We start from the raw sequence: 13,053 nt of genomic DNA, 5'->3' as shown, positions 1-13,053 counted from the left end.
AAAGGTGGTATATGTGCTAGAGATAGTAGGAACTGCAGATGCTAGAGAATCTGAGATAACAAGGTGTAGAGCTGGATGAACACAGCAGGCCAAGCAGCATCAGAGGAGCAGGAAGGCTGACGTTTTGGGCCTAGACCCTTCATCATGGGGGTTGGGTGTAATAACATCTCTGAACAGTGTTGATTAGAAACTATCATCTAAAGGACAGACAAGAATCTTGTGAAGAGTTGTCACTGGACTCAAAATGTTAACCTACTTTATCTCCACAGATGCTGCCACACCTGCTGAGTTTCTCCAGCAATTTGTTTCAGATCTTCAACGTATGCAGTTCTTTATTATTAAAGACACAGGGGTTTTTGTGATGAAATAGAAATGGAGGTGTAAACTGGGTACAAATCAAGGTGTGAAATGGAGAGAATTGATCCTTTCTACTTAAAGCAAACCATACAAGTCTGTTGAGGGAGAACTGACATTATGCTGTCACTTTCTGAAGTTACTGAATTAAACTTTGAGATCTCGGTTGTTAAAATGCCTAAGTGGAAATGACGTGTTGTTTCACGAGCTTCATTGGAGCATTGCAACAGGCCCAGGACAGAAATGCTAACAGGAGAGCAGGGTGGTGCATTAAAATTGCAAGCAACCAGGAGGTCAGGGCCATTCCTATGGATGGAGTGGAGGCGCTTTTTAAAGTGGTCACTCAGTCTGTGTTTGGTCTTGCCAATGTTCTGAAGTTTATTCTTGTTCCATTTCTCTAGTTAACATTGAAACAGACTCTCCCGTTTACAACATATCAGCTCCTAATGATCTCACATGAAATGTTAAGCTATTTATCTTTCACATTCTTTTTGTACATTTCCAGCTATTTTTTCAAAATTCATACTGTGGCCAAATTAATTTTCTTTTTGTATTCTGCTGGTCAAGTTCAGTCGTGCAACTGTTTTGTTGAAAGATCCCTCTTTAAATGAGTTTTTAATCATAGACATTGCGATACGCAATATTTCACCCTCAATACCTACACTTCTGGCTTTCTTTTCATTCATTACTTGCTCTTTTCCTATTAGTTGTACCTTGTATTAAAGTTATGTTCTGAAGAGGAGTTTTGTTGGACTTGAGACATTAATTCTTGTTATCTCTCTCCACAAAACACTGCCAGACCTACTGAGTTTCTCCAGCACCTTTACTCCACAGACAATATTTGATGGGCACAACAGACCTCCTTCCGTTCCATAGATGTCTGAGAGATATTGGTCAGATTGTTCAGTTATTGGTCAAGTGATAAATATTGTCCAGGACAGTCTTATCGTACAACATTGGGCTGTTTTTTGAACAGACCTCTCAAAGTAGAATTGATCTTTGTCTGCATCTTCTCTGTTGCTAACAACACCATATTCTGCATTCTGTTCTGTTACCTTGATGAACTTATGTAAAGTATGATTTGTCTGGTTAGCACGCAAAACAATACTTTTCATTGCATCTTCGTATGTGACAATAATAAATCAAATCAAATCACACAGAAATCAAGTCTCCAGCTTCTGAAATAACTAAACTGAAAGGGTTTGGACACAATTTTTCTTTAATATATCCTTTTGACTGAGGCAGAGGAGGAGCCAGCTGAACAGATGGTGTGGAGGCTCAGTGCAAAAGATCAAAGAGATTGCTAATTGGGGTGAAAGGGAAACAGTTGTAAAATGGATGTAAATTAAGGAAAGTGGGTCATCTGGGCTGAGAGCTTAAGTTGCCTTTTAAATTTTGTTAGAAATGATATCCTCCTATAGTGCCTGTCTCCCCTGAGCTAAACTAAAAAAAAAACTCCTAAGAATAAACCATTTCCCTTTTCAATGAAAACTCTTGTTTCTTCTGAATTGAAGTCTGAACAAAATTAATGGCTTTGTTAGGGCACGGTGGCACAGTGGTTAGCACTGCTGCCTCACAGCACCAGGGACCCAGGTTCGATTCCAGCCTTGGGTGACTGTCTGTGTGGAGTTTGCACATTCTCCCCATGTCAACGTGGGTTTCCTCTGGGTGCTCCGGTTTCCTCCCACAGTCCAAAGATGTGCAGGCTAGGTGGATTGGCCATGCTAAATTGCCTGTAGTGTTCAGGGATGTGTAGATTAGGTGGGTTATAGGGGGATGGGTCTGGGTGGGATGCTCTGAGGTTCGTTGTGGACTTGTTGGGCCGAAGGGCCTGTTTCCACACTGTAGGGATTCTATGATCTACTCTGTGAAAGGTGGGGGGAGCAGCACAGGTTTTCAGATTAAATGCACGAACAAGCATTTTTGTCTACCAGTCGCAGGATGTGGGAGTTGCTGGCTAGGCCAGCGCTTCTTGCCCAGTTAAGTGTCAACTAACTTAGTTAGAATACGTGAACTTGTTATATCGTTGGATGATATAATCATGTGCTAGTTTGAACATGTTTGGATAATATAGTCTTGTGTACTAACGTGGAAGGGAGACGATGCCAACTCTATCAGATAGAGAAATGGGTGAGTCAATGTATAACTATTTGATTAGAACCTTGTAATCTGTAGACACACTATAAAACCACCATTTAAGCAGTTCACTACTGATGCCGTCTATCTCCTGAAAACAGCAGTGTTCAGACCTGACATTGTGCACCAGTTAGGAGGATGCTCAGGTGTGCAGTGGAATCCCATCCACGTGGTCGGACGGAATTTCACATTGGCCTCAGGGTCCTGAACCTCCTTAATGAGCTCGTGCCCCTCAACCTGAGCTGCTTCATGGGCATGCTATCCATGTCCTTCCGCCTGGCATGGAGGTGATTTTTGTGCAGGCTGCTGCTGCACACCATCCACTTTGACTCCTTTGTCCTACACCAGGGCAAGCCTTGGCGTGCTTATTTACCACCAGCTAGTGGAGGCTGTCCATATGGGAGTCCTCCCACTTTCTTGTAGACAGCAGTACATGTAACTGTAGATGGTGGACTCGCAGCCCAACTGTTTATTTTGTGGTGTTGTGGAGTCTGTGAGTCATGTGTATTTTGTACATAGACAATTGCACTCCCTTTTTAGTTACTCAGAAAAATTTTTTTTGGTTGCATTGAGGCAAATGTGTGGTTAAAAACAGTAATGAGTGTGGAGATTGTATTTTCATTTTCTTCTCCTTTAGCCACATGATGAAATGGGGAAAAAATTAGGGTGATCACTCTACAGATTAAAGTGAAAAAAAATTAAATTTAGGCTAAATGTTTATTTTGAAGATACTTAAGGGCATAAAGTATTAAATTTAACTGAACTGTCACCTCTATCAACAAGGTGCAGAGCTGGATGAACACAGCAGGCCAAGCAACATCATAGGAGCAGGAAGGCTGACGTTTCGGGCCTAGACCCTTCATCAGAAATGGTGAAATCCTACTATCTCTGTCACCTCTATCAGTATCTCCTGTCATTTCTACGTTCCAGTGAATTAATCGAAATAAAATCACAGTCTTTACAACACTGTTACCTCATGTATTAAGGACCCTTGGTATCACAAGGATACAGCTAAAAACATAAAATGTTGGAAATGCTCCCTAAGGGAGATATCAGAATTATACAGATGAAAGTTATTTAAGCTGAAACATGAACCTTGTTTCTCTTCTTCATACTTCTAGTAATTTGTTCCTGTTTCAGTGTTGCAACATCCCTGGTAATTTGCTTTTGAAAAGTTGGGTTTTCAGTCTTTAGGATGGTTTCTAAATCAGCAGTTTGACAAAACTGCAACATTTTTTTTACAGTTACAACAGTCTTTCCATGGAAACATATACAAGCTTTTTTTAAAGGAAAAATTAAATGCTGAATATACACAGCAGGTCAGGCAGCAGCTGAGGCTGTGGTGGCTAGGATGTCAGTGAAACAGGTTGCTTGATGTGCACTCATCAAGCTAAGTGAAAATATTTCATCATAATCCTGATTTGTGCTTCCTGGATTTTGAAAAGGCTTTGGGGAATCAGGAGGTGAAATAGTTACCACTGAATTCCCAGCATCTAATTGTTCTTGTAGCCACAGTATTTTTAGAACTGATCCAGTTAAGACTCTGGTCAATGCTATGCTCAAGGATTTTGATAGTAGTGGATTTAATGATGGTAATGCCGTTGAATGTCAAGAGGCAATGGTTGAATCAAAAAGGTGAGGGAGGTCATCCTTTGATCATGGTACCGGTCTTTTTTTTAATCAAAGTACTCTGTGATGAAAGGTGTATGATACATATTTATCATATACATATTTATTATCATCTAAAGAAGTTGAACTTAAAATAAGGTCAGAGAGTAATTCTGGAACAGTGACCTAAATGCATCATTGCTAAGAGAACGTGATTGCAATCAAGTAGGTGGCAGAACTTTTGTACTGTTATGGAGAAGATGTGTATACTTTTTGAGTTTATGACAGGCAGCGCGAAAGTGTGATTTAACCCTTTAATCCTTCTTTCAAACAGATGAGACTCAGGTTTCTTTGTTTAAACTTTTATTCCTGCATGCATGAGAGGTGTACCCAAAGATGGTGCACAGCTCAAACTTTACTACAAAACAATTGCACTATTGGTATACTGGAAGTGATGGTCAGTGACGCAAATAAGTGTTGGAGTTTGCGATTTATATCTGCAGAACACCTAAGAGGAGGTGCAGTAGACCCGTGTAATAGGCCTACAGTCAGATCAATGTTGTCTACAATCACAGTGAAAGGAGTAACAGCTTCTCTGTGGTGGGAAATCAAAACACAAAAGTGACTTTTTGTTTCAACATGCTCTAACTAATATTTGTCCATAAAGCATTGTACAAAAAGTCTAGATCTGGCATATTTCCTTTCCACCCCTGAAACTTCCACATACTGAATAGTTGCATCTTATTCCGATTGTGGAAGTTTGGCGTAGTCGGCAGGATCCCTAATAGACAGGATCCGAACTGGGTAGGATCGGGCACGATCCCCGGTGAGGGAAGTCGAGTTTCGCCCAGCCGGTGACCCGCGTTGAGCCACCCTGATCTGGTCTAGTTAGATCGGTGAGAAGGGAAAAGGCAAGATCACGTGAGGAAGATTGAAACTCGCTCTAAAACCCTCCGTGTAATTGAATTGTGTCCACACAAGGAAGCGATCAGACTTTGAGAACTGAGGTACTAATGAGCGCTTGTGGGTGAGGGGATTTAGTTATTAGGATAATATAGATTATTGTGATTTTATTGTTTAAAGTGGGTTTTGTACTAATGGGTAACTCTACCAGCACGAATGAAAGGACCCTGGAAGAAAAAGAATTTCCGGTGAAAATGAGGGAAAAGACAGCAAAAAGAATAAGACGTTGAAAAACAAGGAAAGACGTTGGGTGATCCCCTGGTAGCTCGCGGCTCCCCTGCTGATAAGGTTTAGCGTGAAACTGCAGACAGCAGGTACTCTGTTACATTTTCCAGCGATCTGTATGGGTGGTCCCACGGGGACTAGCCTTATGGCGGTACTTTTGATTTGAGAAAGATACACCATTGGAAAGATTTGACAGAACGCGGGTAGGGTGATCCCACTTGGGATAACGAGTACATGATGTGCTGTTTTAAGAAATGGCTAGAAGTTGCGGCCCGTCACCAACCTCTCCAAAGCGAATCAGGCTAATGCTGGTCACGGCGCCAGCTCCTAGCGCCCCGCCCACAGGTACGTACCCCAAATTACCAGCGCCCAAGGAAAATCCTCTGGATATGGATGAAATATTACTCGCTGCTGCAATAAAAAAACAGCCTCCCCCTTATACCGCCTCAGGCCAATGCCCTGACAATAAACAAGAGACTGAACCAGGTCAAGGTCTACGGCCCCTTCCCAATAAATTACCTGGCAACGGGCAGCCAAGGCCAAGGACAGGCATTCCACGGATCTGCCTGATAGTACAGTCCCCCAGATGCCTCGCATCATGGTTGGGGCTGTCCAATAACCATGGACACCATCTGAAGTTCGAAATATGATTAATGAAGCCCCGAATCCCCTGAAAAAACCTGTTCCATTCCATAACTTGGTGCAGACTTGTCAAATCTATAATCCGCTTCCAGGGGATGTTTTGTTGTTGCTTAAAGTTGCCTATGGCACCTCCTGGTCCGGTGTGAAGGACCTGTTTGCGCTGCCAAGAGGTCAAAATGGTGAGTGGGTTGACGCAGACGACTCAGAGCCTGGCAATGAGAGCCGAGACACCTGGCTTCAAGCTAAAGCTAAAGACGCTGTTACCAACGTGGCTGGTGATTTCGGGGAGGTTACCCGCTGTTTGCAGAGAAAAGGGGAATCTTTAATGGACTTCCTGGCTAGGTTTAGGGATGCTTGGGAATCTTCGGCAGGGATCGCACTTGATGATGATGGTCCATTGGCCACTCAAACCTTTATTGAATTGTATGGACCCCACTATTGTCCAAGCTTTTTCAACTGATTAATCTAAACTGGCAACGTCAAAATTGGAATGATGTTATCACTTCTCTCACCAATATGGATCGACAGGGGTTATTCAATAAAGCCAAACACCCAAAAGGATTAATTCGTAGAACAATCCAAACCGCCCCCCCCCCAAATGGAATGATCCCATGCTCACCAGGAAGGTCAGTGAAATTGTACCTGGCGAGGGACACCCAGAGATAGGAGTCAGGATATTTGCTGTCGTTGCGGTGACAAAGGACATTGGGCTAGGGATTGTCACCGCTCCACTAACGCTAATGATAAGATTGCTGGTCCTCCTCAGTCCAATAAGGCCCCTTTTACATTTCATAACCCTTTCCCCCAGAGTCAATGGGGTGGGGGGGCATGAGGGGGTTATACATGCATTTATGATTGAACTCTCATCCTCTCCCCATGAAAACCCTGTGGCAAATGTCAGTATTAATGGGAGACGAGTCCAATTTCTTATCTATTCCGGTGACACTGTTTTGTCTGTCCCCCCCACCGTGGATGTTCCTATGTATATCCATATATCCACCGTTGGAACTGCTGGTATTCCTATGGTGGAACTTTTCTCCGATCCTGTCCCTATGTCAATCCGTGGCCGAACCATTGATGAAACTTTTGTTACTGCAAAACATTCCCCGGTTTGTTTGCTCGGCCGCCGAGCTCTGTGTAAGCTTGGTGCTACGGTTCATTGCACCCCACAAGGACTGTTTTTGGAGCTGCCCGAATCTGCAGTCCCGCAGGCTTATTACATGCTCCCCCAAGAAATTGCCCCTGCACATAACAAAGATACTTTGTACTGTTGGCAAACGCAAAATAATCCTTCAGAAAAATTCCCAGTTCAGCTAACGGATGTACTTGCAGCCTTCCCGCCTGCACCCCTACGTAGTCTTTGTCATCTGCTTCTCACCTCCAGATTCCTTACCCGAGCCCACTGCATGGCCCTGTTCTCTGTGGGCCCGGTGTCAGCTGAATAGTCCCGGCAAGCGGCCCCTTATTTGTCAGAGAATTCGCCTCTCCAGTTTGGGGGTGCCATATACTAGGGGCCTCAGGGACTAGATGCTGCTGTCCATTTATCCTCGACACAAGGGCCCTTGTTTGCGATGGGTCCCGAGTCGTTTCCCCATGTCACCTTAGCTGTAAAAACTCCCGCTGAATCAAAAGGTATTGGGCCTGTGATTAAACGCCTGAGCGAGGCTTCGCCCGCCAGTTCTGTTGACCCCTCGCTCCCCAGTTGGGGATCCATTACAGTTGAAATTTACTCCTCCCTCACCGGCTGCATTCACTTCCGTCCTGATTGTTGGACGACTACATTTTGTCGCTTTCACACCCCCGAACTGTTCCCTCTTCCTTGTGGGCATTGCATAAAAATCATGTTGGTCTAGTGACCTCTGCTGAGCCTCATGTGTCTCCTTACCCTCCATTCGGCAATACCGTCTGTCCAAAGAAGCAGAGGAAGGCATTTGCCCAGTTATTGATGCCCTCTTGTGCCAAAGCGTTCTACGTCCCACACAGAGCCCCTGTAATACACCCATTTTACCAATCCCTAAGCGTGGATGGAAGGACGAATGGCGTTTTGTTCAGGATTTGCGTGCCATAAATCAGATTGTTATCCCCATTACTCCTGTGGTTCCCGACACCAATACCATCCTTTCCTCCTTGCTGCCCGACTCCACATGCTACACAATCATTGACCTCTGCTCAGCCTTCTTCTCAATACCCCTCGCGGTGGAAAGCCAGTATCTGTTTGCCTTCACCTACTGTGGCCAGCAATATACCTGGACTCGATTGCCCCAAGGATACACTGAAAGCCCTGTGGTTTATACTACTGCAGTTCGGAAAGACTTGCTCGATTTAGCTCTGCCCCGCGACAGCAACGGTTTGCAGTATGCTGATGATCTTTTGGTTGCTTCTACGACCATTGAGGCTTGCGCCATGGACACTGTCGCACTCCTGTGTCATCTTACCTCTAAGGGCCACCGGGTTTTGGCCTCCAAATTGCAGCTCTGTCAGTCAACAGTGCAGTACCTGGCGTATGTCCTCGCTGATGGCACATGTTGCCTGGGTCCAGAGACAATCACTGTTAAGTTAAAAGCTCTGCGCCCTTCTACACAAAAGGAGATGTTATCATTTCTGGGCATGGTCAACTACTGCCGTCACTGGATTCCTGAGTATCGCCGCGTGGATGCTGTCCTTCGTGAAACCACCTTGTGAGGGCATCCTCCTAACATTGAGTGGATGAAAGATCGGATGCAGGCCTTTGAGGAGCTCCACCAGGCCCTCACACAAGCTCCCGCTCTTGGTATTCCAGACTATAATAAGCCTTGCGCCCTGTATGTTAGTGAAAAGGAGGGCTTCGCCAGTGGTATTCTTATGCAAGAACACGGTGGTCTTAAGCGTCCAGTGGCCTACCATTCAGCTAACCTTCCCCCTGTTGCCCGTGGTATGCCGCGTTGTCTACATTCCGTCGCAGCCACCGCCGTTATGCTGGAAAAGTCAGGGTCTAGGCCCGAAACGTCAGCCTCTCTGCTCCTATGATGCTGCTTGGCCTGCTGTGTTCATCCAGCCCTGCACCTTGTTGTCCCCAATTGACCATCCTTGCATCGTCCTGGCTCCTCATGCTGTGTTGCTACAATTAAATTCTGCAGAAACGCAGCATTTCTCTGCAGCCTGAAGGAATGGATATGAGGTTGTCCAAACCTAATGTCACCTTTTGCTGCTCCCCATCCGTCAATCCCGCCTCATTGCTCCCCGACACATTGGTTGATTCTGATCATGATTGCCTGCAACTTGTTGACTCGGTTACCTCTCCCCCTCCCGGCCTACATTCTACCCCTCTTGACAATCCTGATCTCATGTTGTTTACTGATGGCTCCTCCTTCCGTCCCTATGATACCGCCACTATGGCCGGTAATACTGTTGTCACTCCTTTCGAAACTCTCGAGTCTGTTGCTTTGCCCCCTGGAACATCTGCACAGGCAGCCGAACTCTTCACGCTGCATTCTTGCCGCAGGAACATCGGCGGCTAGCACATACACAGATTCCCGCTATGCCTTTGGAGTGGTACATGATTTTGGCACCCTCTGGAAAAATCAGGGGTTTATCACCTCCTCAGAGTGCCAAAGTGTGTGCAGATACTGGACTAAAATGGCCTGGGGCCCTCCCCATTGCCTTTTACACCTTAAGAAATCAGGTAAATAGGACAACGGGATTAACCCCTTTTGAGATATTAATGGGACGATCTATGACAACGGGTACAAAACCTCCTATGACTGGTCCAGACATTGCTTTAGCTTGGGTGGATGAAAAGACTCTGCAGTATGCACAAGCATTAAGTGATGCTGCTAGAATAAATCATGAGAACGTAAAAGCTGCCCTGCCGAAACCCCAAGAAGGTCTTTAAACCCGGCGACTTTGTTTACGTTAAATCACTTGCAAAGGATTCTTTCTTCTAGGTGGAAGGGCCTGTATCAAGTTCTACTGACTACCCGAACAGCGATCAAAGTACAAGGAAAACCAGACTGGATCCACAGGACTAGGTGCAAATTTGATCGAGGCTCCCTCCCTGATCCGACATCATGAAGTTGATCCTGATTTTACCGGGACTCTTGGGTATTAGCAGCCCCAAGATGGAGCATAAGGAATGAAGTTTGCATAACTCCTTTTTGTCATTAAGCTATGAATAAGCTATATGTTTAAATGTGTCCTCCTGTTGGGTATGCACTCATGTGCTGATAGACTCAACGAGGCGAATTCTGTTACAGTCTATTCCTTTTAATGCCCCTGAAGTAGCCAAATGGGTATTGAGACAAAATAGCTCAGAATCAGGAGAGAGAAAAGGATCAACTATCAATGACAGATGACAGTGGTAAATACGGACCCAGATAGGGCACAATGGAAATCAGCAGGATATGATCTGACCACCATTACAGGATGGTACCAACCCAATTATAATAACAATAGCACTAATACCTCTTACATCCCCCCCTTATTTCAACCTTGGCCCAAAGGCAGGCCAAAATATTCCTCTTTGCTTTACACAGAATGAGACACAGGGGAAAGGCACATTCAAGGGAAATTGTTCATGCCAGCAATACTGTAACGTTACCCATGTTTTCGGTAGTAACTACACTTGGACGCAAATTGACTCACGCATAACCTTTTGGGGCCCCGGACGTAGCCCTTTGAGATTTACCAATCTCACCAACAATCAGTCGTGGACCCAGGTATGGTCTCACACGTTTGTAACTTGATTTGTGCCCTATAATGGCACCTATTTTGTTTGTGGCCATCGTGCATATGCCTGGTTGCCCCCAACTTGGACAGGATCTTGTTATTTAGCCTACATAGTTCCTCACATTCGTCATTCGTCATTCGTCCACAATACCCTTACCGCAAGGTCGTGGAAAACAAAAACGAGCCATTACTGAAACTGAATGATTTTGAATGATTGCCTTCCCTATGTATGGGACTGGTAAAGCTGCTCGTGAATTGATTAATATGGCCTCAGCTCTTGAAAAAATTGCCAATGTTACCAAGCTCCTGGCCAATGGCTTAGACAGAACCACTAAAGCCAGATCTCATTTGTCTTCTGAGCTGGTCGCTGTCAGGACAGTTGCATTACAAAATCGATTAGCATTAGACTTCTTGTTAGCAGAGAAAGGCAGCACTTGTGTGGCAGTAGGACAAGAATGTTGTACCTATATTCCTGACGAAGCAGAACATATTACCCATTTAGCTGATCATATCCACAAAAGCGTTAAGAAGGTAAAGAGCATTGCACAGGATATAGATGAAGAATTCCATAACTAAATCCTGGGACAGGATGGTGGCCATTTGGGAGTTGGTGGGGGACATTAACTCACTGTGGCATTATACCTCTATATTGGAGAAATGAAGCGTAGACTGGGCGACCGCTTTGTAGAACATCTACGGTCTGTTTGGAAGACCCTGAACTACCCGTTGCCTACCACATTAACGCACCACCCTGTTCCTTGGCCAACATTTCTGTTTCTGGCTTGCTACAGTGTTCTAGCAAAGCTCAACGCAAGCTGGAAGAATAACACCTCATTTTCTGCTTGGGGACCCTGCAGCCCTCTGGTTCAATATTGAGTTCAATAATTTTAGGGCCTAAACCCTCCCATGTCCCAGCCCCCTACCCCACACACCAGGCCTTGTTACCACTTAGCCTGCCACTACACACCACCTGTTGTTAGTCACTAATAGTCCCCATTAAGAACTATTCACCCTCCCCGCCTGATCGTTATCAACTCTTTGTCTGTCCAACTGCTCTTCTCTCTCTTTAGGCTCTATCCTATCGTTTACTCCCTGCCCCAACCCCTCCCCCTTTTTTCTGCGTGTAAACTTACGTTTTCCCAGCCACCGTCAGTTCTGAGGAAGGGTCACCGGACCCGAAATATTAACTCTTGTTTTTTCCTTCACAGATGCTGCCAGACCTATTCAGCTTTTCCAGCAACTTTGTTTTTATAACCTTCTCCGACTTCATCTGTTTCAGTATGAACCGGATGCATCTTCAAAGAATATGAAGCAGCATCTGTTTACTTTAGAATAATCTGAAAGCAATTCTTTTTTATTTTAATCCTTCCACAGAATGTCAATGTCACCGGTAAAGACAGCATTCATTGTCAATCCCTAACTGGCTGAGTGAAGATAGTAATGAGACACTGTTTTGAACCCCTGCAATCAATATGGAGAAAGTATTTACACGGTGCTGTTAATTAGGAAGTTCCAGGATTTCGATCTAGCCAGGATGAAGGAGCAGTGATATATTTCCATGCTAGGGTGGTGTTCACGTGTGCCTGCTGCTTTTTTCCTTTTTAAGTGGTAGAGATTGTGGGTTTTGGCTATTATTAACAAAGAAGCTTTAGCAAGTTGCTGAAAGTCCATCCTGTTGATGGGACACACTGCTGCAACTGTGCATTGATGATGAAGGGGATGAACATTAAAGATCATGGATGAGGTGCCAGTTTACAATGTTGCTTTATCCTGGGTGGAATCAAATCTCGAGTGTGTTTGGAGTTGCACTGATTCAGGCAAGTGGAGAGTCTTCTATTTTGCTCCTGACTTGTGCCTTGGAAAGGCTTTGGGAGGCAGGTAGTGAGTCACACTTTGCACAACCAGCTATTGGAGCTATTGTATTTATGCAGCTGGTCAGTTAACTTTCAGGTCCGTGGTGACTCTCAAAATATTGTTGGTGGAAGAAATGCAATGTTGGTAATGCTATTGAATGGTGGTTAGATATGCTGTTAATGGGGGTGGTCACAGCCTGACACTTATGTAGCTCAAAACTTAATCAGCCCAAGTCTGAATGTTAAATAAAAACCAAAAGAACTGCAGATGCTGTAAATCAGGAACATAAAGAAAGTTGCTGGAGAAGCTCAGCAGGTCTGGCAGCATCTGTGAAGGAAAAAAACAGAGTTAACGTTTCGGGTCTGGTGACCTTTCCTCAGAATCCAATTGGAACATGGATCTCCAGTAATTCTTTATCACTATGAATAGATTCATCCAGATGTGGTCTAAAAGCTTTGTGTAAATATTGAGGAACATTTTTTCTTTTGCCTTTCAATATTCAAAACAAAGGAAGTCATTCTATTTGTTGCAGAGATAGTATGAACTGCAGATGCAGGAGAATCTGAG

At 44.6% G+C, this 13,053-nt stretch overlaps 1 protein-coding gene across 1 annotated transcript in view; it reads right to left on the bottom strand.

Annotated features, from left to right (window-relative positions):
• mrpl44 (mitochondrial ribosomal protein L44) overlaps positions 1 to 13,053 on the bottom strand; it is a 153,642-nt gene that overhangs the window by 120,809 nt on the left and 19,780 nt on the right. The window lies entirely within an intron of this gene.

Source organism: Rhincodon typus, chromosome 13, assembly GCF_021869965.1.
Source record: "Rhincodon typus isolate 14 chromosome 13, sRhiTyp1.1, whole genome shotgun sequence".
NCBI classification, from domain to species: Eukaryota; Metazoa; Chordata; class Chondrichthyes; order Orectolobiformes; family Rhincodontidae; genus Rhincodon; species Rhincodon typus.
Note: the sequence above shows the minus strand (reverse complement) of the source record. Positions and strands in the feature narration are given on the sequence as shown.